The sequence below is a fragment of the Pan paniscus genome, chromosome 3, assembly GCF_029289425.2.
Source record: "Pan paniscus chromosome 3, NHGRI_mPanPan1-v2.0_pri, whole genome shotgun sequence".
Lineage (NCBI taxonomy): Eukaryota > Metazoa > Chordata > Mammalia > Primates > Hominidae > Pan > Pan paniscus.
In genome coordinates, this window is record NC_073252.2 from 138980208 (window position 1) to 139008018 (window position 27811).

At 38.1% G+C, this 27811-nt stretch overlaps 1 protein-coding gene across 6 annotated transcripts in view; it reads right to left on the bottom strand.

Moving 5' to 3' along the window:
- The window catches only part of RNF150 (ring finger protein 150), a 274984-nt gene that overhangs the window by 245121 nt on the left and 2052 nt on the right, over positions 1 to 27811 (bottom strand). The window lies entirely within an intron of this gene.

Genomic DNA, 27811 nt, shown 5'->3' on the forward strand with positions numbered 1-27811 from the left:
CAAAAGTTTCACAGAACAATAGCTACCCATATCATATGCAATGATTATAATGGTTTCCTCTACTTCATTTTTTAAAGTATTATATAACCCTCTGAATTTTTTTTGAACTACAGTTAGAAAAACAACTAATATAAAAGGTTAATGAGACAGGTGGAAATATATTTAAATTGATCTATTTCTAAGGAATCTCAGAAACACTAGTGTGGAAGTTTTAGATGTCAAATTCTGTTCCTTCAGGCACTAGGATGATTCTATTTTCAAAAATTCAAAACACAAAAGGTCTAGGAATGCCCGTTTAATTTTTATTAAAGGGCAAGACAGTAATATTGCAGGAGAAAAAGCAGTTCATTTTTCTTCAATTGAGTCAACCCATATTTATTAAGGTTTTGCAATAGGGATATACTTAATGGAGATCGTGTGTTCTAATCGGGGATTGTAAAGAGAAGCAAGAGGTGATAGGGCTTGGGGTTCTAGGGGAAAGGAGTGAAGGTCAAGTTTCCTTAATTTGTGCATATCGCCTCATTGGCTCACCCCAAAGCCCTGTGGGGAATGTTCAGAGGCTGCTGCTCTGAAAACAAATGAAGAATGAAGATGACTCCAATGTATTAGAGCTCAGTAGCTGAGATCCCAAAAGGTTTCTACCCATCCCTACATCGTGGGTGTCAAGCAAAACCATAAAGAGCCATCTTCGCAATTGGTTACAACATCACTTGGCAAAATTCTCAGTGCAGAAACCTTTTCCTTTCATCCATTTTGAATCATCTCCAATAAAGCTAATGGTAGTCAGAGCTGAGCAGCAACTGATGGCAGAAGAACAATGAAAGGCTCTCATTCTTTGAGGAGGAAAGGAGTCAATTAAAATACTGCAAGGTACCAGTGACTAGATTTTACCTTTGCATCCCTTTAAACATTAAGATTAGATTGGTACATCAATGTTGTGCAAAACATTGCTTCCCCATCTCTGAAGCCGACAACAAATGATACACGGAATAACAACAGCAATTGATGATTCTATTCAATGTCCCAAATCCAAATTGGTTGCCATATTTAGAGGAGGCTGAATCGTCAACTTCCTTTTGCCAGAAAAATAATGACTGCTGAAATGTATTTGCAATGGCATAAACACTGACAATCATTCAAAACATGAAGATTGTAAAGTACACCAGTTTATACATTTGTGAGTTTGGAAAGGATGTATAAGTTGAAATCATTCTAGTAAGACCTGAATAGAGATTTTGGCACTTCCAGCTCCCTCATGGTGATGAGGCTGTCTCTCTCTCTCTCTTGTGCACACACACATCCCTACCTCTTATATCCCAATTGCAGCCTCCAGACATTGATTAACCCCATCGTGATTTAACATCCAAATATTAACATAATGACTATGCTTTGCCCTCATTTTCATAATCTCAATCGTGTATGCCTATTTAGGAGGTTAAATTTAGAGAGTCTTCTGAACTGTACATATTCTATACAACCAACCATTCACAAAATTATTTCTAGAGATTTAAATGTCAGAATTAACAATGACAGTACCAAATGTATGCCTGTATATGAGTGGGAATAACCCTCTGGTGATGATTTTTTGAATTAAAGGCTTTTTCCAAATTGGCCTACTTACCTCATATTATCATTTTCCCTTTCAAAAATCTACAGAAAACTTCCCAAATTAGGGGCCAATGTGATAACTGAATTGGATTTTTGGTATCATCCAGTCCAACTACTTTATTACAAGTCAAATCCAGCACCTCAGCCTCTTGACCTCTCAGCAGCACTGGCACTGTAATATACATCTTTACTGAAATTCTCTCATTCCTAGGTTTCCATAATTTAACTTGTTTTAGCTTTCCTCTAACCAAAATGTTCTTTTCTGCCACCAATCTCCCAAATGCTCTCCCCTGCCCAGGTCTCTATCCTTAGCCTACACCTTCTCCTGTGTTGGTCCCCTCTATCCTCATATCAGAGCCATGCTAGTAATACCAAACCTGTGCCAAGCCTCAGCAATCTCAAATTTAAAATGCCCATCACTGAATCCACATTTTCCTTCCATACATCCTCTCTTTCTTGTATTCTTTTAGGTCATCTCCCATCATTTACTCATTCAATGATCTCCCATCATTTACTCATTCAAAAATGTCAATTATTTTTCAATCCACCCTCATATTTAAACATCAGTTTCTAGAAATTATTTCCAAAATCTCCAGACTATTGTTATTGGTAATTAGTACTCCATAAAACCAATGTTTCCTATACACACTCTTCAGTGTAGCTAGCACAGCCATTTCTTAAATATAGCTCTGACAATACTTGCTCAAAAACCTTTAATGTTTCCCTATTACCCAGAAGAAAATACCCAACCTCTTTAGCACCCTTCCCATCTCACATATTTTTCAGTTTCACTTCACCACACAACCCATCTACTTGTCACTCTGGCCCACTCACCTTACTTTAACAATCAAATAAACTGTTTCCTTTTCTCAAAGTGTTCACATCTTCTACTTCTCTGATAACTGCTTATTTTAAAACATCACCACATCTGCAAAGCCTCCTTCAAATCTCCAGGCCACTTAATCACTCCCAGGTGTTCCTACAGTACTTTGTTCACACAAATAATATCACATATCCACTGTACCCTTGTCAGTTGTTTCTTTCCTCCCTAATTGATTATAACCTTATTGAAGAAAACAGTGGTGTCTTGCTGTCTTTTCTAGCTAGGATTTCACACACCTGGTACATAGTAGGTGTTCGATTAACAACCACTAAGTAAATATATACACACAGTGAAAAACACTTTTGAATTAAGAGTAAGAAGATGTGAGTTTGAGTCCTAGCTAGGCTAGCCAAGGTAGGAGTCAAACTCTGCAAACTTCAATTTCTTCATGTGTAAGATGACATAACAATATCTCTTCCGGCCAGGCATGGTGGCTCACGCCTGTAATACCAGCACTTTGGGAGGCCGAGGCAGGTGGATCACCTGAGGTTGGGAATTCGAGACCAACCTGGCTGATGTGGTAAAGCCCCATCTCTACTAAAAATACAAAAAATTAGCTGGGCATGGTGGTGGGTGCCTGTAGTCCCAGCTGCTTGGGAGGGTGAGGCAGGAGAATTGCTTGAACCCGGGAGGCGGAAATTGCAGTGAGCTGACATCGTGCCATTGCACTCCAGTGTGGGTGAAAAGAGCGAAATTCCATCTCAAAAAAAATAATATATATATATTATTCCATCTACAATGTTCTAGTCTACAATGTTCTAGTCTTTCCATCTACAATGTTCTTTTCCACCTACAATGTTCTAGTCTAAGAATCAAATGAAATCAGGTAGAGGAAAGCACTATGTCAAATATAGACTGCTATATTTAGTATAATCTTAGAGTATAATCTTTAAATCTCTATTCTTTCACTTGAAAAATATCCAAGGTTAAGATCCTAAGGCCAATGTCCAAATTGAGGATAAATATAAACACAATGAAAAATAGACACTTTATCTTACATTCTAATGTTCCTAGAAATAAAGGATGACATCAGTTTAAAGTGATCTCTACCACATCATATTAACTATTAGTTAGCATGCAGAATCACAGTTATAGAGAATCACATTATAAAGAACATAGACTCTGGATTAAAATAAGTGTGAATTCTAGTGCTACCTATTGCTTTGCTTTATTAGCAAATGCTTTTATAGCATTTATTATATATGTGTGTAAATGCTTCATATACATAACCCATTTACATCTCACTAGAATCCTATTAAAAATATTGGTCCTATTATTATTATTATTTGCATTTTACATACACGGAAACAGAAGCAGAGAGGCTGGGTGACTTGTTCAAGGTAGCAAAGCTATTATGAGGCCAAGCTGTGATTTGTGTCTGGGCAGTCTGGGTCTAGTCTGGCTTTTAACCACTAAACCATATAGTCTATATCTAAATAATATGACAAGGTAGCACAATGCCTGACCCAAAATGAATTACTGATAGATGTTAGTTTCCTTTCCTTTTGTACATAATGGTGCTCGGGCAACAAAGATGATACATGCAAGTTGTCATGAGGTCTGCTACATCATCTGACAATGCTCCCATTCCACATGGACTCTGTAAAAAAGGGGATTTTATCTGTATACTACCCTCCTCTCCATATTAAAATCTTCCAAGAAAACTAGGAAAGAGCAAACCATTTTAACTAGCTATTAAGGCAGCCATTCAAATAGGATATATCCTATTTGAATGGCTGCATTTATAGCTAGAATATATATATAGTTTCATTGCATCATTAAAATGTCATTACATTGGGCTGAGACAAAGGTAGAGAATTTGCCAGTTCTATTCTTTCATATCTTTTGGTTGTCCTTTGACAAAATCCAGGACATTGATTACATTTTTTATTACAATTCTAATGGCTCACATTGTATTAACTTGTTCAGTTCTCCCTCCCCATTGGTAATCTCCAAAGCGTGACTCTCCTACAGTGGAGATGTCGCAGTTCCCTCTTTAGCATATCATTCAGGGAGAAATGGTGTGAAAGCACTCTCTCCAAATATAGCTCACATCTCTGCAGCTCCCTTGGCTGCTTCAGACTTAGAGGAGCACATTTCATTACAACTATTGGGGTAGACCGGCATTCTTCCTAGTTCTCATAACTGGGTTAATTCTTACATATTCCTACAATTCTTACATAATGCAGTTAGGACCAGCATTGTTTTCTTAAAATTTTTCTTCAGTTTAATACTGTATTCAATTCAATAAATTCCATCTCTCCGTTGTCAGCTATATAGAGCTTCTTAGAATACGTACTGGTACATTATCAATATTTTACAGTTATATAGTTAATAATAATTTATTTAGCACTTCCCATGTGCCAAGTTCTATACTAAGTGCTTTACATACATTACCACATAAGAGTCCCACAAACTTACAACATTGTATTTCATTACTTCTAAGATGATTTTTAAAAAAAACATTTTAACATCTCTGAAATCAGAATGCTTCTGACAATCTATACCATGTCAAAGTTGTGATAACATATTTTTCTGTGTACATAAAATATTGTTACATCTTAAAACCAGTGGTGATTTAGGTTCAATGAAATTTGTGAGTGCCATATTTATCCCTATTTTAAAGTTAAAAAAACTGAGGTTGAGTCCGTTAAGGGATTTGCCCAAAATTAATTGCATTTACATAATAAGCTAAATAAACATCAATAAGAGACTTTATTGACTTATTTTCTTTCTAACAGTTCACTGTAGCATAAAGACAGGGCATCCATCCCATAATATGCATCCTTAACCGCTGCAGCTCAGGCTCTGAAATTTCACTGGGGTTCAAGTGCCATTTCTATCACTAAACTTAAATATATGATTTTGGGCATATTGCTCGAATGTATTAACCCCATCTATAAAGTCAGAATAATGACAGTAACCCCAGAAGGTTTCTGAGATGATTAAGATAATCCATGTTAACACTCAGAACACAATGAGAGATACATTAGCGGTCACTTCAATTTCATAAAATATAATAAGTAAGAAATAACTAACTGATTTGATTTGTTTTGCTATTTACCCCCAGCCCAATTTTATTCCAGATAATACAATATCATTACTATAATCTCTTTGTTCCTATTGCACCAACATTTTGTGTGGTAAAATTTCAATTCCAAATGTGGTGAGAGGTTCACCACCTATTCTAGCTAGTATTCTGAAGCCATTCTGATTCATAAAACATACTCTGAGTATCTCCTTTGTGTAAAGTCCTGTTCTTTGTATTAGTAGGTACAAAGGAGCCAAGGAGAAATAAGGAATTATCCTGCCTTCATATCATTTTAAGTATAATGGGCAATGATAAGTATATACAAGCAGAAGATTCTTGGTAAAAAAATATGATAAATGCTTTTAGACAACTACAGACAAAAAAGCAATCAGAGAACAAATAAGGAAAAGGTTATATCCCATCCCTTAGATGGGATCATAAGGAAATTCTTTAGAAAAGAGGTAAAATTTAAGATGGGCCTTGAAGGGAAGACAGTATATGGCAGATCCTAAGGCAATCCTAAGGCAATCCTAAGAACAGAGAACTTCATAAGCAAAAACAGGCTGATTTCCTCTTCCACCTATGATGGAGCAGCATATATCAGAATAATCCTCCCAGTAACTACAATAAAATGTGAATATTTAAAAATCTAACAAACATCTATTTAAGATAGTGATAACAATTAAGAAAACAAGTACATGAGGGGCCAAGATTCGAGAAAGAAAGAAAATACAGTAAAGTGAATCCTGTATTTACCTCTGTTTCTTTGCCAATTTAGGTCTCCAAACATAGTGCCCAAACAGAAAGCAGTAGCCTCTGGCTTGCTGAAGTCTTACTGATCTGGGGAGAAACAAATTGGAGTTCAGGGCTATCAAAGTTGCCAGGATATGAGAGACCAAGGACCAGGACAACAGGGAACCAGAGAGTAGTAAGAACAATCTGCAGGCAATTTCTTCTTGAGGCATCTGATGGCTCTGAAGGAAACAAAATATTTCACCCCAAAATATTTAGGACTGTTATGTCAAAGACACTGAAAATGCAGGGGAACACCGCCTCAGCCTCTGTCTGCCTCCTAATGGCAGGACATCAATCCTTCCTTACTGGAGACAGCACTTGCTTATGGGCCCAGAGAAGGCACCAGCAGACCCGAGAGGAATCTGGGAACAGATTCTACTATCTTCCCACATTTTCCCACCCTTTAAAGGAAGAGAACTGCTCTCCTGTTTGTTTTGTAACTACACAGGATTCACGGCTCTTTCTTAAAATATTTTTAAAGCAAGGCCCCTAAGCCACTGCCTTGAGAGAGTTTTTTGTTTGTTTTTGTTTTAGATAGGGTCTCACTGTGTCACCCAAACTGGAGCGAAGTGGAGTGATCGTGGTTCACTGCAGCCTAAAGCTCCTGGGCTCAAGCGATCTTCCCATGTAGCTTGGGACTACAGGTCCATGCCACCACACCTAATTTTTAATTTTTTTTTTTATGAGGAAGGGGTCTTGCTATGTTGACCAGGATAGTCTCAAACTCCTGACCTCAAGCCATCCTGCCACCTTGGCCTCCCATAATGCTGGAATTACAGGCATGAACCATCTTGCTTGGCCCAACAGTTTTTCACTGAGGCTTCTTCCAAGTGATGGGTACAGCAGGTGTTAATAAATTTCCATTTGTTTATCTTTTGTTAATTTGGCTTCTGTTTCAGGAAAATGTCTCAACTAGTAACCTAAAAAAGGTAAAGAAAATAAATTATATTTTCTCGCCTGCAACTCCTACTCATTATCAGGGCAAGATGTCTTGAACTCAATCAGAAGGCAGCTATTAAGAGACTAAAAAGGTAATCAGTGATTTCGGCAATCTGAGTGTACTACAGGACAAAACCTGCTGTTGAGGACCCATCTAGGAGGGGGTTATCTGGTAAATCATCTGAAGAGCCATGTCCTAAGAGTAAGGACAGACCAGGAATTACACAGCCTTCACAGCTGAATGATGTACAGGGCAACAATGAATTATCAGGACAAAAAATGTCAACAGTGCCAAGGTTGAGAACCATTGATCCTGAGGAATGGTCTGTATATCTTTCACATAGAACAGCTAAGTGAGTTTTCCTCCCAACTGTATTGTTCACCTGCTGGGATAACCTTGACTAAGGCAATAAACTTTTAGGGCTTCATGTTTTTCATTGGTAAAATAAACAATTAATTCATTATTTTTAACCAATAAAGTGGCTAAACTTGGTTAGCTCTAAAATCTTTCCCTTCAGTAAAAGTCTCGTTTTATTTTGTGGTTAATTAAAAAGTAAGTATTATCTGGATAATTTCGATGATACAGGCAGGAAAAAGATTATAAATCCATTAACCATAATGTATAAGCTTGCATTGCGAGGGCCTTCTTGGCTTACTTGCAACTGGGGAGATCCACACTTGTGTTCAGAGGAAAAAAGGAATACTAAAGCTTTCTAATAAGAATCTTACAAGTGAAAGTACTAGGATTTATGTTAAAATCGCAACAAAAGGGAACACTAAAAATAGACAAACGAATTCCTGAGCATGAGGAACCACAAATGCAATTAAAGAAAATGTTATTTAAAATCAAGGCTGTAGCAGTTTAATGAGTAAGTAAAACTGTTCTGGGGTTATATGAATCGGGCATCATCCGAGGCCAATTAAAATTCTAAACAAAATATACACTTTACATACCTGTATATGGACATATTTTAAATTCTTGTAATAATAGTAAGAGTGTCGTGTTTTTATTTTGACCTTAAAATAACATTTTTTTGTAAAATGGAATTTGGTATTGGTTTGCAAGTGCTAATAGTCTGCAAATTTAGGATGATGACAGTAGGAGAAATGCAAAAGAACTGATTTATTTATAAAACTAAAATTAACATTTAGTGGTATAAAAATTTGCATAGACCCCTTTAATAGCATTGGCAGGCAAGTGACTGTCTAAATTCTCTGAGAACATCATCATTTTTGACTAAGAAGAATAAATTATGCTATGAAAACTATAACTATTCTTTAAGCCAAAATATACAGATGAGGACTATAATATACAGAAGAGTCTTTATCCAATTTGCCAGTCTGTGTCTTTTAATTGGGGCATTTAGCCATTTACATTTAAGGTTAATATTGTTATGTGTGAATTTGATCCTGTCGTTATGATGTTAGCTGGTTATTTTGCCCATTAATTGATGCAGTTTCTTCATAATATCGATGGTCTTTACAATTTGGTATGTTTTTGCAGTGGCTGGTACCAGTTTTTCCTTTCCATATTTAGTGCTTCTTTCAGGACCTCTTGTAATGCAGGCCTAGTGGTGACAAAATCTCTCAGCATTTGCTTGTCTGTAAAGGATGTTATTTTCTCCTTTGTTTATGAAGCTTAGTTTGGCTGGTAAGAAATTCTGGGTTGAAAATTCTTTTCTTTAAGAATGTTGAATATTGGCCCCCACTCTCTTCTGGTTGCAGGGTTTCTGCAGAGAGAGCTGGTGTTTGTCTGATGGGCTTCACTTTGTGGGTAACCCAATCTTCTCTCTGGCTGCCCTTAATATTTTTTCCTTCATTTCAACCTTGGTAAATCTGATGATTATGTGTCTTGGGGTTGCTCTTCTTGAGGAGTATCTTTGTGGTGTTCTCTGTATTTCCCGAATTTGAATGTTGGCCTGTCTTGCTAGGTTGGGGAAGTTCTCCTGGATGGTATCCGGAAGTGTGTTTTCCAACTTGGTTTCATTCTCCCCGTCACTTTCAGCTACACCAATCAAAGGTAGTTTTGGTCTTTTCATACAGTCCCATATTTCTTGGAGGCTTTGTTCATTCGTTTTCATTCTTTTTTCTCTAATCTTGTCTTCACGCTTTATTTCATTAAGCTGATCTTCAATTTCTGATATCCTTTCTTCCGCTTGATCTATTTGGCTATTGATACTTGAGTATGTTTCACGAAGTTCTCGTGCTGTATTTTTCAGCTTCATCAAGTCATTTATGTTCTTCTCTAAACTGGTTATTCTAGTCAGCAATTCCTCTTACCTTTTTTCAAGGTTCTTAGCTTCCTTGCATTGGGTTAGAACATGTTCCTTTAGCTTGGAGGAGTTTGTTATTACCCCACTTCTGAGCCTACTTCTGTCAATTTGTCAAGACCCATCGGTGTGCTGTATTAAGGAGACCCATCTCATGTGCGAAGACACACAGAGGCTCAAAATAAAGGGAGGGAGGAATATTTAGCAAATGGAAAGTTAAAAAAAAAAAAAGCAGGGGTTGCAATCCTAGTCTTCAATAAAACAGATCTTAAACCAACAAAGATCAAAAAAGACAAAGAAGGGCATTACATAATGGTAAAGGGATCAATGCAACAAGAAGGGCTAACTATCCTAAATATATACGCACCCATTACAGGAGCACCCAGATTCATAAAGCAAGTTCTTGGAGACATACAAAGAGACTTAGACTCCCACACAATAATAGTGGGAGACTTCAACATGCCACTGTCAATATTAGACAGATCAACGAGACAGAAAATTAACAAGAATATTCAGAACTTGAACTCAGCTCTGGACCAAGCAGACCTAACAGACATCTACAGAACTCTCCACCCCAAATCAACAGAATATACATTCTTCTCTGCAAAAGAACAGAAACCATAATAAACTGTCTCTCAGACCACAGTGCAATCAAATTAGAACTCAGGATGAAGAAATTCACTCAAAACTGCATAACTACATCGAAACTGAACAACCTGCTCCTGAATGACTACTGGGTAAATAGGCAGAAACAAATAACTTCTTCAAAACCAAAAAGAACAAAAACACAAGTATCAGAATCTCCAGGGCACAGATAAAGCCATGTTTTGAGGGAAAATTATAGCACTAAATGCCCACAGGAGAAAGCAGGAAAGATCTAACATCGACACCCTAAAATCACAATTAAAAGAATTACAGAAGCAACAGCAAACAAATTCAAAAGCTAGCAGAAGTCAAGAAATAACTAAAATCAGAGCAGAACTGAAGGAGATAGAGACATGAAAAACTCTTCAAAAAAACTGATGAATCCAGGAGCTGGTTTTTTGAAAAGATTAACAAAGTAGATAGACCGCTAGCCAGACTAATAAAAAAGAAAAGAGAGAAGTATCAAATGGACACAAAAATGACAAGGAGGATATCACCACTGATCCCACAGAAATACAAACTATCATCAGAGAATACTATAACCACCTCTATGCAAATAAACTAGAAAATCTAGAATAAATGAATAAATTCCTGGCCACATACACCCTCCCAAGACTAAATCAGGAAGAAGTCGAATCCCTGAATAGACCAATAACAAGTTCGGAAATTGAGGCAGTAATTAATGGCCTACCAACCAAAAAAATCCCAGGACCAGACGGATTCACAGCCAAATTCATAGCCGAATTCTACCAAGAGCCGGTACCATTTCTTCTGAAACTATTGTAAGAAATAGAAAAAGAAGGACTCCTTCCTAATGCATTTTATGATCATCCTGATATCGAAACCTGGCAGAGACACAACAAAAAAAGAAATTTTCAGGCCAATATCCCTGATGAACATCCATGCAAAAATCCTCAATAAAATACTAGCAAACCAAATCCAGCAGGACATCAAAAAGCTTACACACCACGATCAAGTCAGCTTCATCCCTGGGATGCAAGACTGGTTCAACATAAGCAAATCAATAAGTGTAATCCATCACATAAACAGAACCAATGACAAAACCACATAATTATCTCACAAGATGCACAAAAGGCCTTCGATACAATTCAACACCTCTTCATGATAAAAACACTCAATAAACTAGATATTGATGGAACATATCTCAAAATAGCAAGAGCTATTTATGACAAACTCACAGCCAAAATCATGCTGAATGGGCAAAAGCTGGAAGAATTCCCTTTGAAAACCGGCACAAGACAAAGATGCCTTTTCTCACCACTCCTATTAAACATAGTATTGGAAGTTCTGGCTAGAGCAATCAGGCAAGAAAAGAAATAAAGTGTATTCAAACAGGAAGACAGGAAGTCAAATTGTCTCCGTTTGCAGACTACATGATTGTATGTTTAGAAAACCCCATCATCTCAGCCCAAAATCTCCTTAAGCTGATAAACAACTTCATCAAAATCTCAGGATACAAAATCAATATGCAAAAATCACAAGCATTCCTATACACCAATAATACACAAACAGAGAGCCAAATCATGAATAAACTCCCATTCACAATTGCTACAAAGAGAATAAAATACCTAGGAATACAACTTACAAGGGATGTGAAGGACCTCTTCAAGGAGAACTACAAACCACCACTCAAGGAAATAAGAGAGGACACAAACAAATGGAAAAACATTCCATGCTCATGGATAGGAAGAATATCGTGAAATTGGCCATACTGCCAAAAGTAATTTATTGATTCAAAGCTATCCCCATCAAACTACCACTGACTTTCTTCATAGAATTAAAATAAAAAACTACTTTAAATTTCATATGGAACCAAAAAAGAGCCTGTATAGCCAAGACAATCCTAAGCAAAAAGAACAAAGCTGGAGGCATCATTTTACCCGACCTCAAACTATACTACAAGGCTACAGTAACCAAAACAGCATGGTACGGGTACCAAAACAGATATATAGACCAATGGATCAGAACAGAGGCCTCAGAAATAATACCACACATCAACAACCATCTGATCTTTGACAAATCTGACAAAAACACGCAATAGGGACAGGATTCCCTATTTAACAAATGGGTTTTGGAAAACTGGCTAGCCATATGCAGAAAACTGAAACTGGACCCCTTCCTTAAACTTTATACAAAAATTAACTCAAGATGGATTAAAGACTTTAACGTAAGACCTAAAACCATAAAAACCCTAGAAGAAATCCTAGGCAATACTATTCAGGACATAGGCATGGGCAAAGACTTCATGACTAAAACACCAAAAGCAATGGCAACAAAAGCCAAAATTGACAAATGGAATCTAATTATACTAAAGAGTTTCTGCACAGTAAAAGAAACTATCATCAGAGTGAATGGGCAACCTACAAAATGGGAGAAAATTTTTGCAATCTATCCATATGACAAAGGGCTAATATCCAGAATCTACAGGGAACTTAAACAAATGTACAAGAAAACAACAAACAACCCCATCAAAAAGTGGGCAAAGGATATGAACAGACACTTCTCAAAAGAAGACATTTATGCGACCAAGAAACATATGAAAAAAAGCTCATCATCACTGGTCATTAGAGGAATGCAAATCAAAACCACAATGAGATACCATCTCATTCCAGTTAGAATGGCAATCATTAAAAAGTCAAGAAACAACAGATGCTGGAGAGGATGTGGAGAAACAGGAACGTTTTTACACTGTTGGTGGGAGTGTAAATTAGTTCAACCATTGTGGAAGACAGTATAGCAATTCCTCAAGAATCTAGAACTAGAAATACCATTTGACTCAGCAATCCCATTACTGGGTATATACCCAAAGGATTATAAATCATTTCACTATAAAGACACATGCACACATATGTTTATTTCAGCACTATTCACAGTAGCAAAGACTTGGAACCAACCCACATGTCTATCAATGATAGACTGGATAAAGAAAATGTGGCACATACATACCATGAAATAGATAGTATGCAGCCAAAAAAAATGATGAGTTCATGTCCTTTGCAGGAATATGGATGAAGCTGGAAACCATTATTCTCGGCAAACTAACACAGGAACAGAAAACCAAACATCGCATGTTCTTACTCATAAGTGGGAGCTGAAGGATGAGAACACATGGACACAGGAAGGGGAACATCACACACCGGGGCCTGTCAGGGGGTGGGGGGACTAGGGGAGGGGAGGGATAACATTAGGAGAAATACCTAATTAGATGATGGGTTGCTGGGTGCAGCAAACCACCATGGCACGTGTATACCTATGTAACAAACCTGCATGTTCTGCACATGTATCCCAGAACTTAAAGTATAATAAAAAAATATATATGTACAAAAGAGATTACCATATCCATAGGTGGCAAGGCTTGACTTGTGGAATAATTAAATCCATAATAATTTATAACTTACACTAAGAAGTGTTTCTTGTGCAACACAAAGAATTGTTTCTTGTGCAACACAAAGAATTGCATTGCTACAAATATATATCTAACAACAATGGCAAATTATCAATTTTTGTGGGAAACAATGTTTCCAGACAGTGTATTAGGCCCTATTTTTACTATAATTCTTCTATGTTTAGACATGTTTATATATGTGGTATAAATGTCCACAGTATTCAGTGTAGAAACATGCTGTACAGGTGTTTAGCCTAAAAGAAATAGGCTATAACCTACATCCTAGATGTGCAACAGACTGTACCATCTAGATTTGTATCATCTAGAACAAATGTATACGGTATAGTCTGTTGTACATCATTTATACCATCTAGAACACTCTACAATGTTCATACAACAATAAAATTGCCTGATGATACATTTCTCAGAATATGTCCACATCATTAAGCAATGCATGACTATGTAAGAAATAGCTCTGGATTAAAATCCCAGTTTTGCTTTTAACCATCTGTAACTTTGGGGTTACAGGGTCTGTGAAGCAAGTGAAGTATCGAAGACACCTAACGCAGTGCCTAGAGTCTGTGTGTTCAGAACAAATGGCAATTCTCTTCCTTCTATTACTTATTCCATCCAACAAAGATTTGCTGAGTTCCTCTAGTGAATAAGGTGATGAATTTAATAAGTAAGTCTGGAACTGGAAAGGTGATTTGTAGAAAGAATGCCTTGGCTTATTCAAAAAATGAAAAACTTTTTCCTCATAGTGTGTTCTCCCAAGAGAAGAGAAAATACACTGTGTGAGATGCAGAGCTCAATGGCTATTTAGAATTGCCAATCTGTCCCTCACAGTGGCTGACAGCCCCCTCCCCTCCCCCAGTATCATTTGGTCATCTCACTTAAGGCTCTTATCAGAGCCACACAAGCTCTGCTTCCTGGGGAGCTAGCATCAGACCCGTTACATGGCCCCAAACTCATGAATACTGAGGCATGGTCTGACTTTGACAATTGGTAGGCTGCTTAGACAACAGTCACTGGCAGTTGGAGAAAGTTAGGTCATACCCACCTGCATTTGAGGCTGCTGCCCTATGACCTTGGCAATTGAACATAGGTTTTGAATGTTCCTGGGGTCCTTCTCTCTCAGGTTTTTCTGAGGCTGGAGCACTTCAAATAACTGCAAACACTGTACCCTCCTGGAAGACCTACTACATGGTGTTGAGATGGTATCTATTCAAACTGCCTGCTATTAACGGAAGGGTAGTATGTCTGCTTTACCTTTCCTCAAAAATGATGAATGGAATTTGGGACTGAGGCTGTCATATATGGCAGTAGAAAAATGCTCAAAAACACTGGGCCCCAGTCAGGCCCAATCAGCCTACCTGCATGACAAAACATTCCTTTTAAGCAATATGGTGGTTACCAAACTGGCCAGGCAAGGTAATGGCCTATTTCAGGGTCACCATTCCTTTGCAAAGTGATGCCCCATTTCAGTTGCTAAATCAAACCACCAGTCATGGGCTAAAGTTTGAGATATGTGTTTTTCTGTTTGTTTGATTGATTGATTGATTGATTGATTGATTTTTGAGACAGAGTCTCACTCTGTCGCCCAGGCTGGAGTACAGTGGCTCGATCTCGGCTCACTACAACCTCCGACTCCTGGGTTCAAGTGATTCTCCTGCCTCAGCCTCCCGGGTAGCTGGGACTACAGGTACCCACCACCATGCCCAGCTAATTTTTGTATTTTTAGTAGAAACAGGGTTTTGCCTTGTTGGCCAGGCTGGTCTCAAACTCCTGACCTCAGGTGATCTGCTCGTCTAGGCCTCTCAAAGTGCAAGGAGTACAGACATGAGGCACCGCACCCAGCCATATACACAGGAGATTAAATTCATTTTGGAGCACACTTCAATTACTATAACAAAAGGCTAATGCTACTTTTAACTAATGACATTATGGTTTAAGGAGAAAACTTGAGATTTCTCTCATAGTTCTCTCATTGCTCAAAAGGTCACAACCCGACCTACTTCACTGGTCATTTGCCGTTTGCTATTTCCTTCATTTAGAGGAATTCTGACATCCTGTTTCTGGCCCACTGATTTTAAATTCTTCATTCTTCTGGAATGAAGCAGTCCATATACACAGAGACAGATTCATACAACACATCTAGACAGGTAGGATTTACCATCAAACTATACAATTCCTTCTAGCCCAGTCAGGGCCCCCTGAGGCATCTGGTCTACCACATGCCCATATCCCAGTAAGATCATCCAGGCAGCACTATGCTCAACTACTTTTCTCAGATTACTTTCTGTATTTGATAACAGCTGACTCCAAAGGACATATCCATTCTGTTATCTATAGAAAGTCCCCCTGCTGACATCCAAAAGAAAGCTCCTCCTAAGCAAAGGATTTGCTTGTAAATACTCACAGGTAGGCATCCAGGCCTCTTTAGAAACACTGGCGTGATAATAGAAGATCTCAGAAAAATAACGACTGGCTTCCTGCTCCAGACCTCCCACCATCCCTAAACAGAAGCCCAAGGATTTAGGGCCCAGGGCACCACCCTTTTCCTACTTCTCTATTCTCAGCAGCTGCTACGGGCCTAACAGGAGGTACCTTATAAGGGGTTAAAGTCAGGTTAGCGAGTAGATGAATCTCTTACCACAGTCCCAGCAAGAATAGCTCTGCTAAGCACAAGATATAGAATCAAGTTTTTAAGCATTCAAATTAAATATTGCCTTCCATACCTTCAATATAAGGCAGAAAAAGTGTATATAATAAAAATTCATTACTTAATTCCTTAAGTGAGCAGTACATCTGAGAATTATGGATGGTACATATTGTATCATTCATTCATATTTTCAATAGCTATGCAATGGATGCCTTTTCTACGCCAGGCTCTATAAATACAGCCGTTAAGAAGACAAGAACCAAGCCCTCATGGAGTTTATATTCCCATGTGGGAGACAGACAATAGTGGAACAAATTCACAAATGAAATTATATAGAAATTTCAAGTAGTGATAAGATAAGGGAGAATAAGAGAAGAGAGAATGAACAGCAGATGAAATATTTTCACAGTGGCCAGAGAAAACTGACAAAGGGGGCAAAGGGCGATGATGACGGGAAAGGGTGACTGATGATGGGAAAAGGTGACTGATGTAAATAAGACTGATAGGAGAATCTGAAAAAATTGAGGGTGGTGACTGGGTACTCTTCCTGCTCACTTGAGCAATAAAACCCTATGATTCTAAAACGCTGCCAAATTGTACTTTGCTGGAAGATATTTCTCTTGGAGTACAAGTGGCATAATAGCAAACTGAACTTAAAAAATAATGAGTTGGTTAAATATGAGAGAAATAGATGAATGGCTACTAGACTTTCTTGTTTGGCAATCATTCGAAAAGCATAAAGGGATATTTAAATGATAACTATTTTTTTAAAATCTGGAAAAAGAGGTTCCAAAGGTCCTGGGCTGAGAGCATTTGAGGACCAGCAAGAAGACATGATGGGCTGGGAAGTAGTAAGTGAGGGAAGTGGGGTAGGAAAGGGACTGGATAGGAAGCAGAGGCCAAACCACGGAGGAGGGCCCTGAGGACAATGGCAAGAACTTTAACTTGGTTCCAAGTATGATGGGGAATCCCTGGAAGATTTGAGCAGAGGAGTGATTGCCTTTGATTTGTATTTTCAAAAGTTCATTCTGTTTGCTCTATGGGCAGCAGATGGCAGGGGGCAGGAAGGGAAGCTGAATACCAGCTAGAGGTGACAGTGGCAGTCCAGGCAAGAGCTCATGATAGCTTGGACTCAGTTGGTGACAACAATGGTGATAAGATGTGATCAGATTCAAAGTGTGTTTCTGTGGACAATAATTACAGTTTTCATGTATTACATGCTCAGAGTCACCCCTTTACTGTATTATGTAATGTAAGAGGTCACACACAACATCTATGATGGACAGCATAGGAGGCTCACTTTACAGACGAGGACTCCAAAGCCTAAACACTTGCTTCCTGAGCTCCCAGACCCTCTCTGCCCAGCAGGACTTGCAGTTCTTCCTAGAACAGTGGAAGCTCATCCTCACCAAGGGAATGACTTCAGATTGCTATCTCAACCATATGCTGCTTTCTGTCTCCCTAGACAAGTGACTGTATCAGGGCTCAGAACCAGGTCAACCATGGACCAGAATCTTCTTTTTCACCACTACCCTATTCTGCCTCCCAAACTGGGTAGTAATAACCACAATGAGCAGAAGAGGGTACTTCCTACTTGGTAAAAACAGCACGGTGTCTCTACCTTTTAAGCTTGGAGAACTGCTCGTATAATAATCAACATTTAGCATATAGATGAAATTTCACCCAATCAAATTACAAGGTCTAATCACTTCTGACTCATTATCGTATTCTTCTTGACTATTTTACAGAAGTTTGTGTGCTTTCCTGCACTTGCTGCGTTTGCCATGTGTTTGCCTTCTTGCTGGTCACCAAAACCGTTATTATCAGTGAATCACTAATTCATGATTTAAGCAACACTGTCCCTGCCCTCATAATTTCAATCCTTATAGTTCTCGGGAAATTTTTAAAAAATTAAAATTTTATTCACGTAGGATTTTGATGCCTTCAAAGGAAAAACATCATTTCCTTAAATAATTAATAAAGAACCACGTGGTATAAGAACTTGAGGGAGATTTCAGATTCATCCCGCATAGTGGCTGTCAGACCTAAGCACACTCTAGAAACATATGGGGAGTCCCCTCCCTGCAACAGACCATTTACATCAGAATCTCTGCAGGTGGGATCTGGGCAGCCCTAACTTTTAAACTCCCCCAGGTGATCCCAATATGCAGTCAGGGTGGAGATCACTGATCTCAACCAAGTTCCCCTCCAGGCGCCTCCTGCTCACCATTTTCAAATGAAAGAAAATGAGCCCCAGAGGAGGGAAGTGACTTGCCAACCGAAAAGCCAATTTGAGAGAGAGCCACAACTGAAACCCGAGTTTCCTAACTGCTGGTTCAATTTGCATTCAGCATCCCCCAGACACAGAGGAGTGTAAGGGAGGAGGTGGAGTTTCACCATCAGTAATCATGATGATTCTATCTCTGACACTTCATTTCTCCTGATTCGCCACCTTCGGTGTCTTGCCTCAGCTGCCAAAATAGTGTAGCTTGGAGCAAAGTAATGCTAAAAAGCTGTGACAGGACCCCACAGCAGCAGCACTGCCAATATCCAACAGATGTCTTTTCTCCTTCAAAGGAGCACCATGCTCCTGAGTAAGCAAACATCTGAAGACTTCATCATATGGGCTATTATAAAAGAAACGATAACTGCTCTACAGCTACACATGAATAGCCTTTGATTAATCCCATACTCTGGAACTTGACCTAAGGAAGTATTCATGGATATGCACTCATGTTTAGCTATATGTGAATGTTTACTGCAGCACTGTTTATGTAAGAGAAAAGTGGAAACATCACACAAATATCTTGGAAGAACCAAGGAAATTTCAAAATGTATGATTAAATTTTTAAAAGCCATAAAAACACACCGGCAATATATTACCCAGTTGATAAAAGTAAATGTAATGAAAAAATATTAGAGTGTGGATGGTTCTATCTCTTTTTAAATGTTCTATATTTTCAAATGTTTCTATATAGCATATGTATTTCATTTAAAATAAGAAAAACGTTTTATTAATACATATTTAAAGCTGCAGGACAGTAAACACATGCACAGAATTGTATTTGGTTACAAACCTTTTTGACACTCTATGTCCTTCTGCTCATTACTAGTATGCCTTTTTCCCCTTAGACCAAGAACAGAAACCAGGCACCCACTTCATGCCACACGCTAAAAGATGAATAAACATTTGTAATGGGAGAATCAAATTAGAACTTCCCCCACTTTATGAGTCAAATGCTAAGAAAAAATATTTAATGGCATAGAATATTTTTATGAAATTAGAGATGAACATATTAACATAGTCCATCTTCCCAGGTTCCAGGTTATTTAGCAATAGGTACTGAGCACTTTCTGCGTGCCAGGGACTGCTCTAGGCTTGGGGAACTTAACTGTGGACCAAAAATATTGTCTAAATGCCCCACTCTTGTGGAGCTTACTGAGAAGAGCAAAGATCACCTGGTAACCATCAAGCAGTCCATCCAGAGACAAAACTCCTTATCTAAGGAATTCAGAAGTAATTAGAGTTCTCTATTATGTAAAGCCAGCATCTGGTTCCAGGTTTCCTTCCAAAAAATTTATAAGTAACTAGAATTTCTATACATCTCTGGAATGCATGCATATAGAACCTCATTGTGCAACCCTTGCTGACATCAAGGCACCAAATGTCTACAAATGTAATCATTTTATTTTTTTTATTATACTTTAAGTTCTAGGGTACATGTGCACAACGTGGTTTGTTACATATGTATACATGTGCCATGTTGGTGTGTTGCACCCATTAACTCATCATTTACATTAGGTATATCTCTTAATGCTATCCCTCCCCCCCACCCAACCCCACAACAGGCCCTGGTGTGTGGTGTTCCCCACCCTATGTCCAAGTGTTCTCATTGTTCAATTCCCACCTATGAGTGAGAACATGTGGTGTTTGGTTTTCTCAGAATGATGGTTTCCAGCTTCATCCATGTCCCTACAAAGGACAAGAACTCATCCTTTTTTATGGCTGCATAGTATTCCACGGTGTGTATGTGCCACATTTTCTTAATCCAGTCTATCACTGATGGATATTTGGGTTGGTTCCAAGTCTTTGCTATTGTGAATAGTGCTGCGATATTTGTCAGGACCTACATGGCTAATATGGACCAAATTACCCTTCAGCTCCTGCTTTAAGGTCCATGAATACCCCGAAGGAAAAATCCACTGTGGTGTGCTCAGCCCTCTCTTGCTGAGGCGCCCCACTGCACTCTTCTGCTGCTTATGCAGTGTATTTTCTATCTAATAAAACTTTTCTTTCAAACCTATACTGTTGTCAGTAAATTATTCTTACTCCCCACAAGTCTACTACTTTCTGATGCCAGGGCTCTGACACCTCACCTGGCCCTTACATTGTGGTGGGAGAAGACAATAAACATGTTAATGGTGGGTAACATGCAGCAGGGGTGTGCTGGGGACCAGCAGGAGAAGGCTGCCACTAGTTTAGGGAAGAGTAGCCTGGGAGTGCCTTCCTGATAAGATCACATTAGTAAAGAGAACTGAAGAGGCAGCCAGCTCTATGGATTTCTGGGAGGAAGAACATTCCATGCATCTTCCTGATAAATGAAGCGGAAAACATCTTTCCTCATCCACTATTCTTTGGGTCATTTGGAGTTACATTTCTGATGTGGGTTTCATCAGTGCATGGCTACAGAATGGTCCAGATGAATATTTGCTGTAGATAGTGAGGAACAGAAAAGAGAAAAAGGGGGAAACAAGCATTTGTATGCCTCCTGACAATCCCTCCAAAAAACCTCCAATCTTTGCATTTTCAATAGTGTGTAAGTGGACTCTGCCCATAAAAAGCCATTTATAATAGAGATTCCAGACAGAAATGGTTAAGAAACAAAACATTTCCTGATAATCCTTCTTACCTAATATATGTACTCATATTTGTCTGCCTAGAAAACACATGAACAAACCAAACATTTAATACAGAATTATTTCTAAAATATTTTTTTAAATCTCTATTATGAAATATATGTTCACAAATTGAATATGAAAATACCTAACATGCCAATGCATAAGCTTAAATTCTCTGACAAACGACGCTTACTTTTAGTGAAAATCTTTTTCTAAATACCACTATATATTATGGAATGGGTGAAGTAAAAAAGTGAAGACTACTTATAGAAAGCAATTTATAACCACAAATGTGAAATGGTAAAATAAATTTAATTTTCCTCTTTTATTATAGAAAACTGAGACCTAGATCTAACCATGGTCATTAATATTTTGGCTTCAATATACAAAGCACATTTATCCTACCATACATTAAACAGCCTAGCAATGAATACCTCAAAGTTTAAAACAAGAGTAAAGGTCATATTATACCTGTAGACAAGGTTTCTATTTAATAGAACGATTGTAAATTGCAACTTAGTAGAAGAATTACACAGCACAACGCTGCCTTGTTTCTCTGGGTTTTATATTACCACCAAAACCCTCAAGAACTAAGATAATCTGCATAGGATTTGAATTTCAATTTAAATTTAGCATCTGACAAATTACATTATCAAATACACAACACTAACATCACTTCAATCTCTCAGCAATGAGTAAAATGCTCCTTACAGTATATAAAAGATGAAATATTTCTTCTAGGGATAAACTGAAGACTTTCAGGGCTATCAAAATATTAAATTCTTTATATGCTATGCTTAATGTCCAGAAATGCAACAATAATGGTTAAGCAACAATAATGGTTAACTTTTCAAAAGTTGAGACTGGTTTTCTAAACAAATTAACTTCATATCAGAGGCACAATCACTGTTTTCTGAAAACGGAAAGAATGAGCTATAAATAAGAAGCTCCAGGTTCTTTCTGGCCTTTCCAGATTTCATGGTTATAAAATTACTTCCTTCTTGAGAAGCCAGGAGATTTTTAAGACACAGCCACTAGGAGAGATGATGATTGAATTCTTATTAAAGATTAGAAGACAGAAGGTAAGTTTCCTTCCCAATCCTCTAGATATGTACTTCTATGACCTAAAATGTATAAACAAGTCATACAGTTTCTTGCCCGGGTCATCTTAAGCTACACTGCCAAGAATGTTATTTAACACTTTGATGAATTATGGCTTTTAATAACAAAGTCTAGAATTCCTGGCTATTGGAATTTCTGCTAGTAGACAGGTGAAGAGTTACAGTTTAGTGCAAAATAAATACATACACACACACACACACGCATACTAAGTGAGAAGGTGAGATTATTTTGGCATGGAAGATCAAGACCAAGCATAAATGATAGCCAGACTGCATGTATCTTATGAGAAAAATGAAGTGGGAACTGAGGCTCTTAAAAAACATGTTTCTTAAATATCTAAGTGATAGAGAATCACATACTCTCAATGCTTGGGAAGGCCCTTAAAGCTATCACCCACTGGAAGTCCATCCTTAAATCCTGGGATCAGCAATTCCACAATGTTCCCACTCAGTTTCAACCTGAATGCCAGAGAAAGCTTACCCTGTCAAGAAAACCTCTTCCATTTCTAAACACTTCTATTCTTATGAATTTGTTTTTCCTGTGCTGAACCAAGTCTGTTTCCGTAACTTCTCCTCACTACCCCAAGTTTGGCTACATAAAGATGGAGTCCCAAACACTGTGACCTTGGGGTTGAGGTAGGAAATATAAATGAACACGGCAGGCCAAGAGCCAGATGGTAAAAAGTGATGGAGACTTGGACCAACTGGAGGGCACATGGGAACAGCCAGCCACTGCTCAGCTCCAGGTACTCTTTCCACGGGGAAATGCAGGCCCCAGTTACTGGGTTTTCTGATCAAGAAGCCAGAAATTGGGAATTTTACTAGAAGTATTCTAAGTTTTAAATATATAAAGAATAAATTTTAGAGCTGAAGTACCTCTTAGAGATCAACTAAACCAAACCTTGTACTTTATAAATAAGAAAACTGAGGGTGAGAAGAGAAAAAGTGACTGACTCAAAGTCAAATGGTGAATCAGAGGGAGGTCTGGAAGAGAAAAGGCCCAAACATAAGGTCCCATTCTCCCATTACGTAATAGAGATGCATTCATGCAAGTCAACGATGCATCTGTTAACATACTCTGAAAGAGGAAATCAGCCTTAGATCGCTTCCTATATCTATGATTAAGTAATCACTGCCCACATCTAGCCTTCAGAATACCCTTTCAAGCTGAGAGGGTATACAGAGCTGTAGCTCTAAGCACAGACCAGCAGACAGACCGCCTGGGTTGCAAGCCGAGATCTACCACTTACTGTCTGCATGACCAAGTTAGACAGTTTGCCTCAGTTTCCTCGTCTATCAAACGGAGACAGTAAGGGTACCTATTTCACAGTGTTGTTGTAAGAATTAAATTTATTTACATATAAAGTGCTTAGAACATGCCTGGCACAGAGTAAGCACTATTTGGTCAATGTTATTATTACCCAGCATGCTAAAAAAAAAAAAAAAAAAGAGCTAATCTTATCACTTAAAGGAAAATGTAAAGCAAAAGTACACATAAATATTCTAGAAAAATGAGTCCTGAAGAAAAAAGAAAACTTTATTAAATTAAAGCAGCTAGGTCCTTTACAGAGTTTAAGGCATAGGTAGACTTCAGCAATCAAAGTAACAGCCATAAAGGTAGCATGAATCCATACATTGAACTCTGAGCACCCACCTATGGAGGAAGAGCCTCAGTAGATCTACTACATTTTGCCTCCAACCTTGGAGAAGTCTAGAATACACAGATATACTCCATCCTAGGCTCCTCCTTTCCAAGGGCCTAGCATGTTCTCCAGAGTTACTGCAACCATTTCTTCCCCTCCTCCATCTCCAAGTTGCTCTTAGGGACCTAGTCTCACAAAAGTTCTTCCTAGACAGCTAGATGTTTAATTTCCTGTTGATTATGTACTAGCAATAGACAAACAGAAAGATATCAAACACACTCTTTAAAAAAGAAAAAAAGAAAACATACCATTTCCTCAACATCACAACTCAGTCTCAAACAGCCTGCATACGCAGACTACCACGTTTATCATGCATGCCCTTGCTACGATGAGATTTCAATTTAAGCCAAAAGAAAGTACAAATGCAATAGGAGAATCTTAAATGTTCATCAAAGGGAACTGGAACACCGTGTTTCAATTAGCTGAGCCACAAACAAATTGGCACCACTGCTCTGGCCTCTTCAGTATGAAAGGGTAAATAAGGAGTTCTTTCCCAAGGCTGCCAGGAACTCAGTGAGCCTCAGAGGTATGATGATCCAGTGTGTAGCTCCTGCATGTCGTTGTGTGTCACTGAGTCCAATGCTTAGAAGGGCTAACATTTTTTGACTGCTTTGTGCCAGCTACAGATTTAAACACTGTACATGCATTAATCCATCTAATTCACATAACAAGCAATCGAGGTACGGTGTTATCCTCCACTTCACAAAGGAGGAAACCCAAGACCTGGGAGGTTAACTTGCACAAAGATACACAGTGAGAAAGTAGTGCCACCAGGACACAAATCCAAGTGGTTGGCTCTAGAGGCTACACTCCTATTTAATTAGTGCCCTAAACTGCCTCTAGAAATTTCTGATATCATCATTTTCCTTAGGGTACACCGAAAGAAGCTTCACAGGAAGGCATCAGACCAGCTTTGAGGAGGTAATTTGAGTCTCACTGCCTTTGCCTATACCTGAAAGTTCACTTCTGGGGCTTTTACTACTTGGAAGATGCATTTCTCTATAGCTTTTTGCTATGGCCTTCTTGGTGCTCTTGCACTAAAGATATAGCCTTATGTCCCTTAATAGGGGACATATAAATCTCTGGTCCATAGACTTAAAAAAAGAGTGAGAGAGGCAGATTTTCTCTATTAATCACTCTCTCTCTTCCCTAGCATAAAAGTGTATGAGTTGAAAGTCTGGAAAAGAATAAATAATGGTGGGCGTTAACGGGAAAGGGAATAAAATGAAAAGCAGAAAAAAACAAGACTGTTAAAAAGTAACAATTAGTCATCAGGGAAATGAAAATTTAAAACAAAATGAAGATACCACTTCACATCCACTTGAATGGGCAAACTAAAAAAGATAGCAACAAATGTTGATGAGGCTGTGGAGAAATTGGAACCCTCAAACACTGCTGGTGGGAATGCAAAATGATGCAGTTGTTTTGGAAAACAGTCTAGAAGGTCCTCAAAAGATTAAATCATAGAGTTGCCATATGACTCAGAAGTTCTACTCCTAGGTATATAATCAAGAGAAATGTCCATACAAAAACTTGTACATGAATGTTCATAGCACTATTTTTCATAACAATTAAAAGGTAGAAACAACGTAATTTTCCATCAGTTGATGAATAAATACACAAAATGTGATATATCCATACAACGAAATATTATTTGGCAATAAAAAGGGTTTAAGTACTGACGCATGCTACAACCTTGATGAACCTTAGAAAGATTATGCTAAATCAAAGAGGCCAATCACAGAAGTCCACATATTATATGATTCCATTTATATGAAAGGTACAAAAGAGGCATTTAAATACATGAAGACAGAATGTAGATTAGCCTAGGGCTGGGAGTTGGGGAATAATGGGGAGTGACTAGGAGTTGGGGAATATTGGGGAAGTACAAGAGTTTCTTATTAGAACTAGATAGTGATGATGGCTGCACAACTCAGTCAATACACTAAAAGCCATTGAAATGTATACTTTAAATGAGTGAACTGCAGAGTATGTTTATATTTCAGTAAAGCTGTTATACTGGGGGAGGGGAAAGTGACTTGTTATAAAGCAAAACTACTGGTCTATCCCAGGAGAAGTGGTGTCTTTTTGAATGAGAAGTTATAGTTACATAAGTGGCAGAAAATCAAAATTATTTAAGCAGGAAAAGAAAAAAACAGAAAACGTATATGAAAAGGACAAAACAATTTCTATTTAATTGAATTTCAAGATACACAAATGCATAGATGTTAAACGACAGGTTGCATAACACTAAATACAGACCTTCTCCTCACCTGAAATCTATCAGTTCCAAAAATAAAGGATCTAGAGGAAAGGTGATAGATATATCATCAGCTTTTGCAGTTTTTAAACTTTTTAAAAACTGAATTTAAAAGTTCACAAATATGCAGATTTTCTGGTATGGTATCCCAAGTTCACAAAATAAAAATATTTGATTAGCATCTAAAATGTGCAGTTTCTCAAACTGAATTCAGAAATCTGACCTCAAATTTAACTAGGAAAAGTAAAGCTTTCAAGATCTGGACTACATGGAAGACACTGACAGCCAGATAAGAGCTGGCAGTGTTTGAGATTTAGGCAGAAGAATTTCAGAGTATAGTCAAGGGTTTACCATGCTACCCTGTCATGTATCTGCTCATAATGACACTCTAGCAGAAATCAATGCTAGCCCCTGACTGAAGTGAACACAGAGTCTCCTAATGTGGCAAAATGTCAGAAGATAATATGGAGTTTCCTGGCCATTGGCAGATACAGCATGAATACATTTTCGGAAACAGAACAATTAGATAATAGACAATTTCCAATTTTTTTTTTGCCTTTAACGTTCAAACTACAGTATTACTAAACCTTCCACTCCCACTATCTTAATCAAGCATCATTTGTGTGGGAAATCTGCTTAGTGTTTTCTTTAAAATTAAGCAAGCCATTAATTGATCCAATGTGTTGGCAGTTCTAGAGAACCTTTTTAGACAGGAACAAATGATGCCTCTTACTTTATGTTCAAAGAAGTTGAGTTCAAGATTTCATGCAAATGCACAGAGAAACAATTAAAGAATCTCACAAAGTCAGCTAACAATCTTGGAGTTTAAAGAACAACAAAAACAAAAAAGCTTCCTTCACCCCTCCTCCACTGAGGTTTTAAATATTAAGTAACATGTTTATCTAAAGATACTTTACATGACTTAAAGTGCTTTCCATAGTCCTTAACATCCTTGAATATCAAAGTTTCAGTAGTGCTCTTAAGACTCAAGGTGAGAGTACAATCTTTTCCCTTAGAAAACTGTCGAGCTCAAGAAAATATATCGAATATTCTGAAAGTGCTGTATTGTAACTTTTCTAAGTAACTGCCTCTCCTCCTCTTCATTAATTAACACACTGTATTTTTCTGGCCTGTGTTTTAGAAGTCTGGAACATTTCCCCTCCCCACCTGTTTGTGTTAAGGTTGACAAATTTCCCTGACTAAAACAGCTGGTGTTGATTACTGGAGGCAAACCAATTGAATATTTCACTAATAGGTGACATGAGCTCTCGGAATGGAAACTTGTCCCCAAAGAGAACACCCCTACAAATGTAGCCAGAGCTTGGTGTTCCATTTCAGCAGCGTAACTATTTATTCAAATTTGGTTTTTAAAGAAAATAATGCTTTTGATTAGGAGACTCCACTCAGAAAATGCATCTGTCATTTTCTCCCCTCCTTCCGGGCACTGGATGCCACAGTCTCGGCCCAGAAACCCCTCTGGGGAAGGAGGGCCCACTTCTCAGGCACACAAATACAAGCAGCAAGCCCTGACATAAGGAGGCTAGCTTGCTAAAACTAGTGGCTTATGGACTTATGTTAACAAGCCTGGG